This window comes from Panthera tigris, chromosome F2 (genome assembly GCF_018350195.1).
Source record: "Panthera tigris isolate Pti1 chromosome F2, P.tigris_Pti1_mat1.1, whole genome shotgun sequence".
Classification (NCBI taxonomy): Eukaryota; Metazoa; Chordata; class Mammalia; order Carnivora; family Felidae; genus Panthera; species Panthera tigris.
The window spans coordinates 44,157,297-44,173,199 of record NC_056676.1 but is presented as its reverse complement, the minus strand read 5'-3'; positions in this window follow the sequence as shown (position 1 = coordinate 44,173,199).

Below are 15,903 nucleotides of genomic sequence, written 5' to 3'. Positions count from 1 at the left end.
GGGATGTTGTCAGCAGCCCCAAAAGTCCTCCACTGGCTGATTTAGCTGGACCAAAGCACACATTTGGAAATGGGTCAACTCCTCCTGTGGGCCTTGGCTATAGAATGATCAGGAGGGAGCAGAAAGAGAGAGGGCAAAGAGAAACACCCCCTCCATCAGAAGGGTATCAACTCCTACCCAAAGGGATTGTGCCTGTCACAATTAGGGCTGTTTTTCCTCCTTCCAGATGTTGTATGTTACAGAATCCTTTTTTGGTAGGCACACACATGGCAGCCTTAGCAGCAGCCAGTGCCAGCCTGGAGGCCTCAACAATGGGGGCTGCAATTGAGCACAAAGTGTGATGTGCCATGCACTGAGGTATGAATGCTGTGCTCTAGGGACACCATTCTGTGCTGTTCCCAAAAGCACAGACCCAGTTTTGCTTTGTGAATTCTTTATCACCAGTTATAATGAGGCCCCTGTTTGAGCCTGGAGACGGGGCCCAAGGGAATATGTAATGGGGTTAAGCTTTATGGCCTGATGGCTTGTTCTCTTGTGATTTGAATCCTTTCTGTAAGAACCCACCTTCAAGGCTGGCCTTATGGTTTCACCTGCAGGCCCAGGAAGATGGGCCCTGAGTAGTTCCCAGAGTAGACCCCGTGGAAGTCAAAAGTCTAGAGAGGACAAGCTGCTTCTCTGTAGTTGATTGGTGTCCTGGAAATCACGAAGGAGACTGTCTTGTGGGATCCCTGCTAACCCAGCCATCAAAGGGGGCCAGAAACCACTGAACTTGAAAATTACGTTCACAGCACCTTGAGCTCTGAGCAAGAAGGAAACCCAGAATAAAAAGCACAAAGACTCTTTCCTTCCTCAATCAGGAGGGCAGACAGGCTACATGCATTCGAAAGTGGTTATAAACACCAGGCCCACCAACTACAATTTAGGAGGTCTTCTATGTAATCTGCCCAGTCCCAGATATTTTAATTCTATGTTGCAGGGAGGTAAGTGCCAGCTGGCCGCTGACCGACCATGCTCAGGGTTCAGTTCTAAACAGCACTGTTTGGGAAAAGCTCAATCTAAAACAGACAGCTCTGGACGTGTTTAGGTTTTGCTTTCTTTCCACTTTTAAATATTAAAAATTGACTCCAGCTGTGGGGTAGAAAGTAACGCCTAACCTATAAAAACATTGACAAATAAATCACAATGCAATTTGCTGCGCATTTTTGTGAGGTCTAAACACCAGTTCTTGAAAGGAATTTTCCATTATTGCATCTTGGGAAGATAACTTCTTCATGAAAAATTCATTTGACTTTTATATTTCATAAAATCATCACATCGCATTCCCACATTTGGGATCTGCATGTGGGCTGGAGCACCCATGCTTTCAGCTTGGCTTTCCAGACTCCTAAACCTCTCTTCTATGACTTTTGCAGGAAGAGGGACAGCTTCAGGAGCCTTATCTAGTTAAGCTGCATTCCCTGCCTGAGGCCCTGTCCTTCTAAAAACCAGGCTGAGTCTCAACAAAGGACAGCTCTTTTTGAGCTGGATTGAACACCAAACACCCTTAACCAAAAGGTCCATGTATGCACCCCACTAGGCACCAGCCCCATCCAAGCAAGAAAGAAGCTCTCAACTCCATTATTTCTTGGTGGTATCACTACTAAGAAATAGCACTTTTCTTTCTGAGGTAAGGATAAAAAATTCATGGGAGGCTCAGAACAGAGGAGGGGAGAGGAGTCTGCGTGACCGACTTAGTACTACGAATTAGACTTTAAGTGACTTTTTTCCAGAGATGATGCTGATCCCAGCCCTGTTTACATGGTATCAGTCAATAAGGTAGGCTAACAAACAGCCCTGAATCTCAGTGACTTATTTCTACTTATATTACATGCCCATTGCAGGGCCATTGCACTGTAATATTCATGTCAGGATCCAAACATCCACTGTCTGAAACACTGTCAATGTTCATGGCAAAGGGAAAAGGCCATCTTGGAAGGCCTTTCATAAGTCATTAAATGCTCACAGCCTATTGGCCAGAACTGATCACATGGTGTGATCCAACCTCAGGGTATGCCAGAATATAAAATCCTACCTGCCCAGAAGACAGACAGCTGGAAAGACTTGGAATGTGGCACTGACAGATATTATATCCAACACGTCCACCTAAATGTGGAGGTCCTTCTGTGATATCTATATTAGTCAGCAACTCTTTAAGGCCCTGGCCTTAAGAAGATCATAGTCCTGGGGAGGGGGGTGCATGGGTGGCTCAGCTGGTTAAGCATCTGACTCATGATCTCGCGGTTCATGAGTTCAAGCTCCACATCGAGCTCTGTGTTGATAGCTCAGAGCGGGGAGCCTGCTTCAGATTCTGTATCTCCCGCTCTGTCTACCCCTCCCTTGCTAACACCCTGTCTCTATCTCTCAAAAATGAATAAACATTAAAAAAATTTTAAGAAGATCATAGCCCTGGGAGTATAGCTGTGGGAATCCAGAATGGGTCAACTATAGTCAGGCTTGTAGTGAATACCCTCTTAGGGTGTCTGCCTTACCCATGTACACCTCTGACTGCTACATCCAGCCTATCTACTCAGAGGGGTGGCTCTTAGAGTTGCTGTCATGTTGGTACTACACGGCCCTCCCTAGACACAGCTGATTAGATCAGAAGAATGCCCCTAACCAAAACTGAGCCACTAGGATTCTCTGTCCCAGAAATTTAGAATTGTAGTTCAGAAACAGCTAGTCTGGGGCCCCTGGGTGGTTTAGTCGGTTGGGCATCTGACATTTGATTTCGGCTCAGATCATGATCTCAGGGTCATGGAATCAAGCTCCACACTGGGCTCCAGGCTGAGTGTAGAGCCTACTTAATATTCTCTCTCTCTGTGTGTCTCTCGAATTAAAAAAAAAAAAAAGCTTTAAGAAACAGCTAGTCTGTATGGCACATGTAAATTTGGGAGCTCTGGTAAGGGATTTTCTGCCATATGCATGGAAAAAAACTAACGAAATTAAACTGCAGGACAGAAAGAACAATTCAGACATACGGGAAGAAGTGAACACAAGAAAGCCCACGAATAGAGAGAGAGTGTGTGAGAGCAAGAATACAGGGTAAGGGAGGGAGAATTATAGCTTGTGTGCCGGGCATATAGCCACTTGAGTCTAGCATAAAATCAGCACCTGGTTGACAAGGAAGTGTGAATGATGTACAGGACAATACGAATACCCACCACAGAAGGCGATTACTTTGATCAAGGGCACTGAGTGTCTGAATCATTCCTGTTAAAATACTGACAGTGTTGGACAAAATAACACTTGACATCATTACCAGTCATAGCTACTTTATGGTGGATACATTTAGTGAGTTAGGTAGCCATTTGGTGATGTCCTTAGGGAAAAGAGCCCAGGATTAGTCAAAAAGATATATATATTATATTCATGTCAGGATCCAAACATATATTTATATTTATGTATATATATATATATATAATTATATATATAATTATATAATTATATATGTATAATTATATATACACAATTATCAATTATATATATATAATTATATAATTATATATATAATTATATATATATATATATATACAATTATCAAATATATGGGGGAGGAGAGGAAAGAGAGAGAGAGAACATTGGATTATAGAGCTTTTATTAACCTCTTAAATCTGTATTTCTTCTCTTTCATGCCAAGTGCCCTGGTTCTCAAGGACACAGGGAATGATAGATGAGAATATTCCACAATTACTCATTTATTTTATCCCATATTTCGTACACAGCAGTCTCAGAATAACAATACCAATCCTGCCATCATTATGATGACCAAAACCACTTTTAAATGTTTTCTATATGATCTCTCCATTCTCCCCACCATTAAGAAATAGTTGTACTGTATCTACATTGTCAGAGCATAGAGCTATTAGATACTTTACTCTCCCTCTAAGCCTTCATGTAGTCTTAGTGTGACAAGTAATTACAGTAGCCCCCTTTTCAAAAAAAATTTTTGTTCATTTATTTATTTATTTATTTAGAGACAGAGCACGAGGGAGAGGGGCATACAGAGAGGGAGAGAGAGAATCCCAAGCAGGCTCTGTGCTGTCAGCATGGAGCCCAATGCAGGGCTTGATCCCATGAACCAAGAGATCATGACCTAAGCCAAAATCAAGAATTGGACACTTAACTGACCGAGCCACGCAGGTGCCCCTACAGTAATCCCCTTTTATCCACAGTTTTGCTTTCCACAGTTTCGGTTACCTGTGGTTAACCTCCATCTGGAAGCAGACAATCCTCCTCCTGATGAATATATTGTCAGAAAGTCAGTAGTAACTCAACACTATAGTCACAGTGCCTACATCTTTCACCTCACTTCATCTCATCACGTAGACATTTTATCACCTCACATCACAAGAAGAAGGGTGAGAACGGTACAATAAGATATTTTGAGACAGAGATCATATTCACATAACTTTTATTCTAGTATATTGTTATCATTGTTCTATTTTATTATTGTGGTTTTAATCTTCTACTTTGCCTTATTTATAAATAAAATTTTATCATAGGTATGTATGTATGGGAAAATACATAGCACATGAGGGTTTGGTACCATCCAGTTTCAGGCATCACTGGGGGTTTTGGAACATATCCCCCATGGATAAGGGGGGTATATATTTAATGTATATATGTAACGCTCCCCACAAATATCTCTCTGGTTGCTTTGTTCATTGTTGGTTCTCTAGTAGACTTTTTTAGGGAGGTCTGTGAGACCAGTTTTCCTAAATTGTCACATGTTGATAGTCTGTACCCTTTGCAATTGAGAGGCAGGTTTGCTGAATGCAAAATCTTGGCTCACATTTTCTGTTCTTCATTGTCTTGCACATGTCACTCCATTTTCTTCTGACATAAAGTAGTACTGTCAACGTCTGATGATTATTTTTTTCTATTTTATGCCACATGTTCTTTTTCTATTTTTTACTTCTATTGCCCCAAATATTTTTTCTTGTTCATTAAAGTCCTGTGATTTTTATTAAAATATATCATGGAATTAGTCATTCAAGCTAGTATTTCCAGGAACATGGTGTGCTTTTTCCTTCTTATGAATTGACCACTTTGATGTTGTAAGATAGCCTTGTTTCTTTCTGGTAATATTATTTGCTCTGAAATCCATTTTGTGTACTATTAATATACCAACTCTCCCTTCCTTTTTATTATTTTTAATTGTGATAAAATATACATAGTATGAAATTTAACATACTATTTTAAAGTATATAGTTCAGTATTATTAAGTACATGCACATTGTTGTGCAACTAATCTCCAAAACTCTTCATCTTGCAAAACTGAAACTTCATTCCTGTTAAACAAACTCCCCATTCTCCCTTCCCCCTAGCACCTGGCCAATTACCTTTCTACTCTCTCTTAATTCGATTGCTCTAGATACCTCATGTAAGAGAAATCATACAGTAATTGTCTTTTTGTGACTGGCTTATTTCACCTATCATAATGTCTTCAAGGTTCATCCATGTCATAGCATGTGTCATAATGTCCTTACTTTTTAAGGCTAATATTCCATTGTATGTATATAGATTTGTATGCCCAGTCATCTTTATAGGTATGATATTTTGTTAATACAATCATCTGTCAATGGGCACGTGAGTTGCTTCCATCTTTTGGCTATTGTCAATAATGCTGCTCTCAACATGGGTGTACAAATACCTCTTTGAGAGCTATTAAGTGGAGCTGTTGGGTCATATGATTATTTTATGTTTAATTTTTTGAGAAACCACTATTCTGTTTTCCATAGTAGCTGTCCCATTTTACATTTGCACCAGCAGTGTACGAGGAAGGATTCCAATTTCTCTACATCTTCACTAAAACTTATTATTTCCCTGGGTTTTTGTTTGTTTGATATTAGCCATCCTAATGGGTGTAAGTTACTATCTCATTGTGATTTTGATTTACACTTCTCTAATGATTAGTGATGTTGAACATCTTTTCATGTGTTCATTGGCCATTCATATATGTTCTCTGGAGAAATGTCTACTCAAGTTCTTCCCTCATTTTTAATCATGTTTTGTTGTTGTTCAGTTATAGGAGGTCTTTATGTATTCTGTACACTAACCCCTTATCAGATATATGATTACAAATATTTTCTCCTATTATGTAGGTTTCCTTTTTACTCTGTTGGTTGTGTTCTTTGATGCACAGAAGTAAAGTTTTCTTACGATTGCTATGAATATGTTTTATCTTCTTTCGTTCTTTTACTTTAATCTATTTGCCTTTGTAATCCATTCCAATAACCTCTGCCTTTTAATTGAGGGTGTTAAGACCATTTAAATTTATTGTGATTATGGATATGAGTAGGTTTAAATCTATCATTTTATTTTTTTCTATTCATCTCATCTGAATTTTGTTGCATTCTTCTCTATTTCTGCCTTGTTTTTGGATTAATTGAATATTTTCTATGATTTTATTTTATCTCCTTTGTTGGTTTATTAGCTATAACTATTATTTAGTCATTGCTTTTAGGGTTTATAATTTACATCTTTAACATATCATAGTCTACCTTCAAATAACATTATAGCATTTAATGCATATTATAAAAGCTTTACTTCCATATCTCTCTTTCTGGACTTTCTGCTATTGTTGACATACATTTACTTTTACATACACTATAAATCCTAAAATACACTGCTATTATTTTTTTCTAAACAGATAATTATTTTTTAAAGAAATTCAAATAATAAAAAAAATATACATTATACACATGTACTTACCATTTTTGGTGTTCTTCGTTCCTTTGTATAGAACCATACTTCTATCTAGTATCATTTTTCTTCTGCCTAGGATGTAGTGCAACATTTCTAACAATGCAGGTCTGCTAGTGATGAATTCTCTCAGCTTTTTATATTTGAAAAAGTCTTTATTTCACACTTTTTTTTAAAAGATATTTTTTGGTGGATATAGAAGTCTAGATTGATGTGACCTTCTTACTTGCATTGCTCCCAAAAAGAAATTTGTCCTCATTATCTTGTTCCTTTGTATGTTAAATGTCTTTTATCTCTGGATGATTTTGATTTTCTCTTTATCTGTGGTATTGAGCAATTTGATTGTGATGTGCTTTCATACAGTTTTCTTCATGTTTCTTGTACTTGGGATTCATTAAGCTTCTTGAATCTTTGAATTCTAGTTTTCATCAAGTTTGGAAACATTTTGAACATTATTTCTTCAATAACTTTTCAGCTCCTGTCTCCTTCCTCTCCTTCAGGGACTCCAATTACATGTCTATTAGGCTACTGAAGTTGTCCCAGAGCTCGCTGATGCTCTGCCAACTTTTAAAAAATTGGTTTCTTCTCTCTTTTTCATTTTAGATAGTTTCTATAGTTACATCTTCAAGTTCAACTATTCTTTTTTCTGCAATGCCAGTCATCTCATCCAGTGTATTCTCAATCTTAGACATTGTAGTTTTTAATCTCTAGAAGTTCAACTTGGATCTCTCATATTTTCCATGTTTCTATTAAATTTTTGAACATATAGAACACAGTTATAAAAATTGTTTTAATGTCCTTGTCTGTTAATTCTAACATCTGTGTCAATTCTGGATTGATTTCTACTGACTGATCATTCTTCTCTTGTGGTTATGTTTTCCTGCCTCTTTGCAGGCATTATTTTTAGGGCTGTATAGAGTGTCAGGTATGTTTCTTCCAATCTTCTCACATGGTTCTTTTCCAGCTTTGGATAGTACTGATCAATACTTGACTGAATGCCCTATATGACTCTGATCAGATCTCTGGAGTTCTTTCTCAGTATTCTTTCCTGATGACTCTCTCTCCTTTTGGTCTTAACTGGCCTCATAACTTCGTCTCCTCAACTTGAAGAATCCGCCAAGTTCCTGCTGGATTTCTCCGCCTGTATCACACCTTGGAAACGCTCACAAGGCAGCAAGTTGGGATAATCATGGGGCTTACCTCAACTGTTTCCCATATCTTGGGAATCACTGTCCTTCATTCCTTGATGAGCAGTGTCTTGAAACCAATTGTTTCATATATTTTGTCCAGTTTTTTTGAGTTGTTTCATATTGGAGAGTAAATCCAGTCCCTGTTACTCCATTTTGGCCTGAGTAGATGAGCAATGTGCCTTTTCAATATTATGATTTCAATCTTTTTTCAGGAATGTTTTCTTGAATTATATATGTTAGTAATTTTTTTCTATTCTCTTTAATTTTCACCTTCAGCGATTTCTATTATCTGTATATTGGACTTTCTTTGCCTATCTTCAATATTTATTCTTTTTTTCTCAATTTCTTTTAACTCATTCTTCATTTTTTTATTTTAAACTTTTACTTTAAGGCATTAATTATTGTGCATTTTGCTCTCACTGTTCCTTATAGTTCAGTCTTTGTTTTTGAAATATTTTTTTCTTTTATTTTTACATCTTTCCTGAGTTCTGTCAACTCATTTCTGAGTTTTTCATATTTCTTTATTTTTTTTAAGATTTTGTTTTTAAGCAATCTCTACACCAACATGGGGCTTGAACTCACAACCCCCCAAGATCAAGAGTCACATATCCAATGAGTCACATATCCTGACTGAGTCAGCCAGGTGCCCCGGGATTTTTCCTATTTCTGACCTGTGTTGTTCTTTCAAGTTGTCAATTACTTCCTTAATGTCTTTTGCTTTATTTGAGGTAATAAGTTACAATTTTGATCTGTTTTGCAGATGCATCTTTCCAATGTTTTTATTATTTGTAGGGATAGTATTCTCATTGTCTTGTTTTTAAATAGTAACTTTGTATGGGCTTTGAGTGTTGCTTATTTTTATGTGACATTAGTTTTCCTAAGCATTTAGATTGAGGCAGGAAATGAGGTCCAGGAAAGCTTTTCTAACCACTCTGAGCTCCCTCATCTGTTGTTGTGCAGTGTTAATAAATACATGAGCCTGTTTTCTGACACTTTGGGACTCTGTTCTTTCCCTTGATATTGGACTGGACTTTTTTCCCCATCTTTTTATCCGCTATGTCCTGATCAATTTTTATTCCATTCCCATAAGTTTCTCCTAACTGTGGGACTCTGTCGTGCAAGAGAGCTCTGGGTTGGGGTTGAGAATTCAAAGAGCTAGATGGATCCAGCCTCTTCAGTCATTTTTGTCATGGGCCCTGTTATTCACCTGGGTTTGGAAACATCAGCATCCTCCCAGTTTCAACTGCCCTTCTCCAATTGGCCCACTCTGCTTTCCAGTGTGTACCTGTTGTCTGTTTGTTCTCAGGTTTACCAAACCCTGTACACTTGCTTCTCTCTCCTTTGTCCCATACTGATACTGCTACCATGCAGATTTGTGTCTATGAACGCCTTGTCTTCATCTGTTTGTATTTGGGGGTTGATGAGGATACCTTGTTACCTAGTTTTGTTTAAATGTTATCCATGGGTTTTTCAGTTCCACTATCCAGTTTCATTGTCTGTTTTCATGAGGGGATTCAGACAGATTGAAAACTCTGCTGCCATCATCACTCATTTTTGAAAATTCTGTATTAGTGTCCAGTATTTTGAAAGAGCTAGCTTCTTGCTCATTGGCAAAGCCCTAGACAGACCAAAACCAGGGAAGGGAAGTGAGAGATAGGTTTCCTACTAAGAGAAAACAGAGAAAAGCATTAAATGGTTATCCGAAGCCTTCAGTTTAGGTGCTGAGTGTAAAGGGATGGTGTTGGTATTTAGAAAGCTGCTTTGTTTACTTCTACTGAGTAAGTATGAGCTCATTTTTTCACTGTGAGAGTCAAGATGACCTGTGATAGTTTGTGCATGCATTGTTTGATCTAGTATTCATAGAGCTCAAACTGCTTCAGGCTCAGTAACTTGTAGTACTTTGTCTTTTGTTTTTTAATGAAAATGGTCTATTTCCACATTCTTGCTGATACCTATGACTTTCAGCTCTAACATTCTGTGCTTCTAAGGATCTCAAAATATTTCACAGATATTTTATGTATGGCTCTTTTACTGACCTTTGGAGATGCAATTCTGTATTTCAGCTGCCCTATATTTCACTAATATTGGTGATGGAATTAGAATCGCAGGGTGAGAAATTGGTAATTGTCCCAGACTTCCTACTCATGCTTTCCTGCTTTAGCCATGTTGCATTCCCAACTGAGTTTGTCTATCCCACTCTTGAAAATAAACTCAGGTCATTTGTCAAGGGGACAAAAAGGCACTCAGCAATCAGTATGCCTAAATTATACTGAGAATATTTCCCTATTTTTCTCCTTTTGAGCTGTTGGACTTGCCTGGCAATCTGACTTCGTGGAGATGCTCAGAATATTTGCTATAGGTAACTGTTCCATGTTTCATTTGAACCAGATATATAGGAAGCCAAGGAAGAAAATGGGATGGATTCCCAGATATGAAGAACTATGACATTGGAGAACATGGTGGAATTAGGGTAAACTTCATCTCCAGATGGAAACCGTGCCTTTCTAAGATGTCGGATGATTTGCAAAACGACTGTATTTTCTTCAGTGGTTTGGAACAATGTCCAAACAGGTTGTTCATGGTTCTAGCGTCCCACAGAGGTCAGTATCTTTTCAAAATCAGATTCAAAGAAAATGCACTTCAGAAACTAAAAGCAATTTTTGAGGCACACTAGTATTTACTGTACATCTCTAAGATGGGGATCCAGTTTCTAATCCTAGACAACACAATGTCCGATCAATTTTTCACTTACCTCCAGTTCTTTCACTTCAGAGCTACTCTGCAGTGATCTTTTCACTATCATGATGCTTTTCACTATCATTATTCTCTGCCCTGAGGCCTCACCAGAAGTTGCCACAGGGATTATTATACCCACCAGGCTGCTCCAGAAAAGGCAGGAGAGCCTCCAGCTCCGTATTCCTTGGTCTTCTTTTGCTGCCCACAGAGGGAAGCTGGCAGGATCACTGGGAATTATATTCCTTGCTTGCTCTGCTTTTTTGCAAAGTAATACCAGGAGAGAATTATTAATGGATAAATACCCCCCTTATATATTTAATCAATAGCGGAAAATATATTTGATAAAGCTTCCATATGAGCCCCTGTGGTCAGTGGTGAGAAGGGGCCTAAGAGGCTGGACAAAATTATTACTAGCCAACCCAGTGGGTGAGCAGAGCTTCCAAAAGACAGACCTCTGAGGAAATATTGGGGAATGAGTGTTATTGCAGAAGCTGAGTGTATTGTCCAGGCTCCCTAACACCCCTTTGGGAAAATTCAGGTTTGCTTATAGTCCTCTTACAAATGCTTCAATGTTACCTGGGGGTGGTTTAAACGTAGGGAATAGATGGCAAAAGTTGAGGAGGTGTTATGCAGTGACCAAGGGTGATCAAAAGCTTACAAGTGGGCCTAAAATATAGGAACATTTGGAAGTCAGAGAGAGGTGATGTGGCTCAATTAAGCAGGTGGTTAGCAACAGGATGGTCCATCAGGAGCAACAAGAAAGTAGCAATTATCTATAAATCTAGAAGGTATTGGGGAACCCAATGCTCAGACTCATTGGCAATGCTAGAAAGATCAAGGCAAATATTTTTGTCCTGGGAAAGTAGAGATCCTGGGTATGACAGGTACTCAATGCAGGAGAATTCGATAAGGAGGCAGTGACCAGAAATAGGCCTACAACAAGGAGACTGGTCACAGGGAGTAAGGCAGAACCTAGGTTTTAGAATTCAGAGACAATATCAGAGAGGAGTCCTAGGAAAACTTAGTGAGTCTGAGCCCCCAAAGTACAAAGTGTAAGTAAGTACCAAGTGCCATGTAAGACATGCTGCCCGATATTCATCAAGAGCATGAGCTGGGTTAGAATCCTGGTTCTGTGACCTCCCATTTTTGTGACCTTGGAAAGTTAAATTCCAGCCCAGTTTCCTATCTCTAAAAGGGGGGTAGTAATTCCTACCTCACAGAATAGTCATAGACATTGTATGGCACAATCACTGTCAAACACTGGTACTACCGAGTAGGGTTATAAAACATGTTAGCTCTTCTTCTCCTCCTACCACCACCATCATCACCATCATCACTGTATCTTACCCACCCATTCAGAACTGGACTGGCCCCAGAGCCTGGGCTGCTGATTCTGCAGACGAGTGTTGGGAAGATGTAGGCACAAGATCCACACACACAAATAAGATGGCCCCAACTTACTCAAGCTTGTTTGTAAATCACTTGTTTGCCACTTAGAACCCCTGTCTGTAAAAGCCATACCATAAACAATGGTTGGGTTTCCAGGCTAGCCCACCCCTGCCTTTTTGTTCATGAGACAGAAGCAAAGCATTGAGACAGCATAAGGTGAGGCCACCACATTCACTCCACCTTTGAGGGCTGACCTTCAAAGGAGAGGACTTGACAGCAGAGAAGTAGTGGGAATCCACTTGAGATGAGATGAGCTCATAAGAGCCACATGAAGCCTCTCCCAGAGATTCATGTTCCTCTTAGAGCCGTGCTATGACCCAGGGGTTGCCCCAATCCCCCTAGAATGGCAGCCCAGATGTTCCAGGGTTGAGAGCTAGGGAGAAGGGGGATGATGGACCTTCTTTGCTATTATTCATTATCCTCATTCATCTCTCCTGCTCCTGCTGAAGTAGCTCCAGTGAGTGGGCACATCTGTTCCTGCCATGTGCCAGCTGTTGTAAAAGAATTAAAAGTCCCATATAAGGCCATGATGAACAATTTAATGATGTGGCTGTGAATTAGGGCATAGCAGCAGAATTGTCATTTCATTTTTGGACTTAGTTTAGTTGAGCTGACTTTATGCTGTCTGACCAGTAAATGAGCCCTGCGATGCAGCTCTGTGCAGGGACAGGCAGAATTCTCCAGGATGGAGAAGAAGAGGAGGAACAACAACAAAACTTGATCAGGCTGCTCTGTGCCAGAGGAGAGGCAACAAAAAGTCTCAGATTAAATGGGAACTGCAGCAATACCCGAATTATCCCAAATTGCTGGAGAAGAAGGAACTCAAATTAATGCATTTTTTAGACAAACTGAAAGCAAATACTTTTTCCCAAAAATGGAAACTTCTAAAAGCACATTCATCATTGTTCCATGCTGTAATGGAGTTGTGTCCCAAGGAGCTTTTGAGGCATGTAGGGCTATTTGCCCTGGCACTAAATGACCCCCAACTAATGTGTTTTTCTATTTGGAGTCTCTTGTCTCTTTTTTGCTGCCAGCTACCACTTCTCAGTGTGTCATCTCCCAACATGTCCCACTCTACTTGCTTGTCTTTGAACTCTGCAGAAACAGAAGGTTACCAGGGAAAACAAGAAGATCAATATGGTAGAGGAATATCTATCAATTTCATTTGATTCTAAGGCAATAGAGTTGTGTTAAGGGTAGTTCTCCTTCACCCTCTATATATCATCACTGCCACCCACCTGCCTAAAACATACAGAACACACACACACACACACACACACACACACACATCATTGATCATAAAGGCCCTGACTCAGTACTTTTCTCCATCCCAATCCCTGCCATTACTGCCTTTAGGCCTAGCTCTTTCAGTCTCTCATCTGGCCCATTTTTTAGAGGACCCTGCTATGGCTCTCCTACAGCTATGTTTCTTCCCAAGGAACAAGGAGTCCCAGGAGCCAAAGCTAGAGTCCCATAGGGAGCATATGCCTCCTCTTTCAGAGCCATGTTCTGGGTACAAAGGACCCTGGGTGTCCTTGCCCAAATGACCCTTTGCCCTCTTTTAGGGCCTCTTTCATTTATCTGTCCTCTAGAGGGTAGACAGTGTTACATGTGCACTCTTAGGGTTAGCCAAGTCACTTGTGATTGAAGAGGTGAACTTGGATGTGCAAGCTGAGGTTGTACAGGTTTAAGGGTAAGCCCCTACCTAACTTGGAATGGAACAGGGCTGGGGTTGAGAAAAAAGAGTGGCACCTGAGTTTGTACTCCTGCTGAATCTGCACAAATATTAGGGGTGAACTCCATCCCTGCTTGATTCTAAGACTTTCCAATGGCTTTGTGGATGGCCCATCTAAGACAGTTCTAGTTTTTTGGGTTCTTGGCTCCCTCAACTCCAAGCACCTTCATCTGCACTTCAGATCTTAGCATTGCCCTGAACTTCATGAGTACTCCCAAAGTTGCTGGTACTAAAGCACACCAAATATAATTTGCTGACTCAGGCTATTCCCCTCCTAGCCTCTGCCGCCTTAGAGGCACTGAACCTAGAAAACTCAGTCCTCCATTCCTTTCAAAATCTGGATTCCCTTTCCTTACCATTCCTGTAGTTCTACCCTTTGCTGTTCCTTCTTTGATATCCAATTTTATTTCTTTGATGAGCCTAGAGAATTTTTAAAACACAAAGTCCTCTATAAGGAATATTTACAAGGCAGATTATCTTCTCTACCAAAAAAATAAATAAATAAACCCACAAAACTCTGAGAGAGAGCAGCACAGAGGTGAGAGAGAAATACTTTTCACATCTCAACAGATCAGACACATCTCTCAAAGGGCACCCAGACATCCATGGGCTCTCCCTGGCTCAGAGGGTTGCTACCTGTAGTTCAGTGTCTTCTGGGACATCCTGTTCCATTTCTTGACTCTGTACTTCCCTCCTTTCATCACCTAGAGCACCTCTTCCTTGCATCATGTTAGTCTCTCATCTGGCCTCTGTTCTTTTTTTAAAAATATTCCTAATTTTATTTTTTTTTAATTGAAGTATAACAGACATACAGTATCCTGTTAGTTCAGGTGTACATCATAGAGATTCAATATTTTTACCCATTATGAAATGGCCTCTGTTCTTTAAATCCATGCTTGACAGGAAAAGACCTCTCTGACCTCAGCCGTAGCAATCTCTTACTCGGCACATCCCCAAAGGCAAGGGAATTAAAAGCAAAAGTGAATTACTGGGACCTTATGAAGATAAAAAGCTTCTGCACAGCAAAGGAAACAACCAACAAAACTAAAAGGCAACCAACGGAATGGGAAAAGATATTTGCAAATGACACATCGGACAAAGGGCTAGTATCCAAAATCTATAAAGAGCTCATCAAACTCCACACCCGAAAAACAAATAACCCAGTGAAGAAATGGGCAGAAAACATGAATAGACACTTCTCTAAAGAAGACATCCGGATGGCCAACAGGCACATGAAAAGATGCTCAACGTCGCTCCTTATCAGGGAAATACAAATCAAAACCACACTCAGATACCACCTCACGCCAGTCAGAGTGGCCAAAATGAAGAAATCAGGAGACTATAGATGCTGGAGAGGATGTGGAGAAACAGGAACCCTCTTGCACTGTTGGTGGGAATGCAAATTGGTGCAGCCGCTCTGGAAAGCAGTGTGGAGGTTCCTCAGAAAATTAAAAATAGACCTACCCTATGACCCAGCAATAGCACTGCTAGGAATTTATCCAAGGGATACAGGAGTACTGATGCATAGGGGCACCTGTACCCCAATGTTTATAGCGGCACTCTCAACAATAGCCAAATTATGGAAAGAGCCTAAATGTCCATCAACTGATGAATGGATAAAGAAATTGTGGTTTATATACACAATGGAATACTACGTGGCAATGAGAAAAAATGAAATATGGCCTTTTGTAGCAACGTGGATGGAACTGGAGAGTGTGATGCTAAGTGAAATAAGCCATACAGAGAAAGACAGATACCATATGGTTTCACTCTTATGTGGATCCTGAGAAACGTAACAGAAACCCATGGGGGAGGGGAAGGAAAAAAAAAAAAAGAGGTTAGAGTGGGAGAGAGCCAAAGCATAAGAGACTGTTAAAAACTGAGAACAGACTGAGGGTTGATGGGGGGTGGGAGGGAGGGCAGGGTGGGTGATGGGTATTGAGGAGGGCACCTTTCGGGATGAGCACTGGGTGTTGTATGGAAACCAATTTGACAGTAAATTTCATATATTAAAAAAAAAAAAAAATCCATGCTTGATGCTCCAGCAAG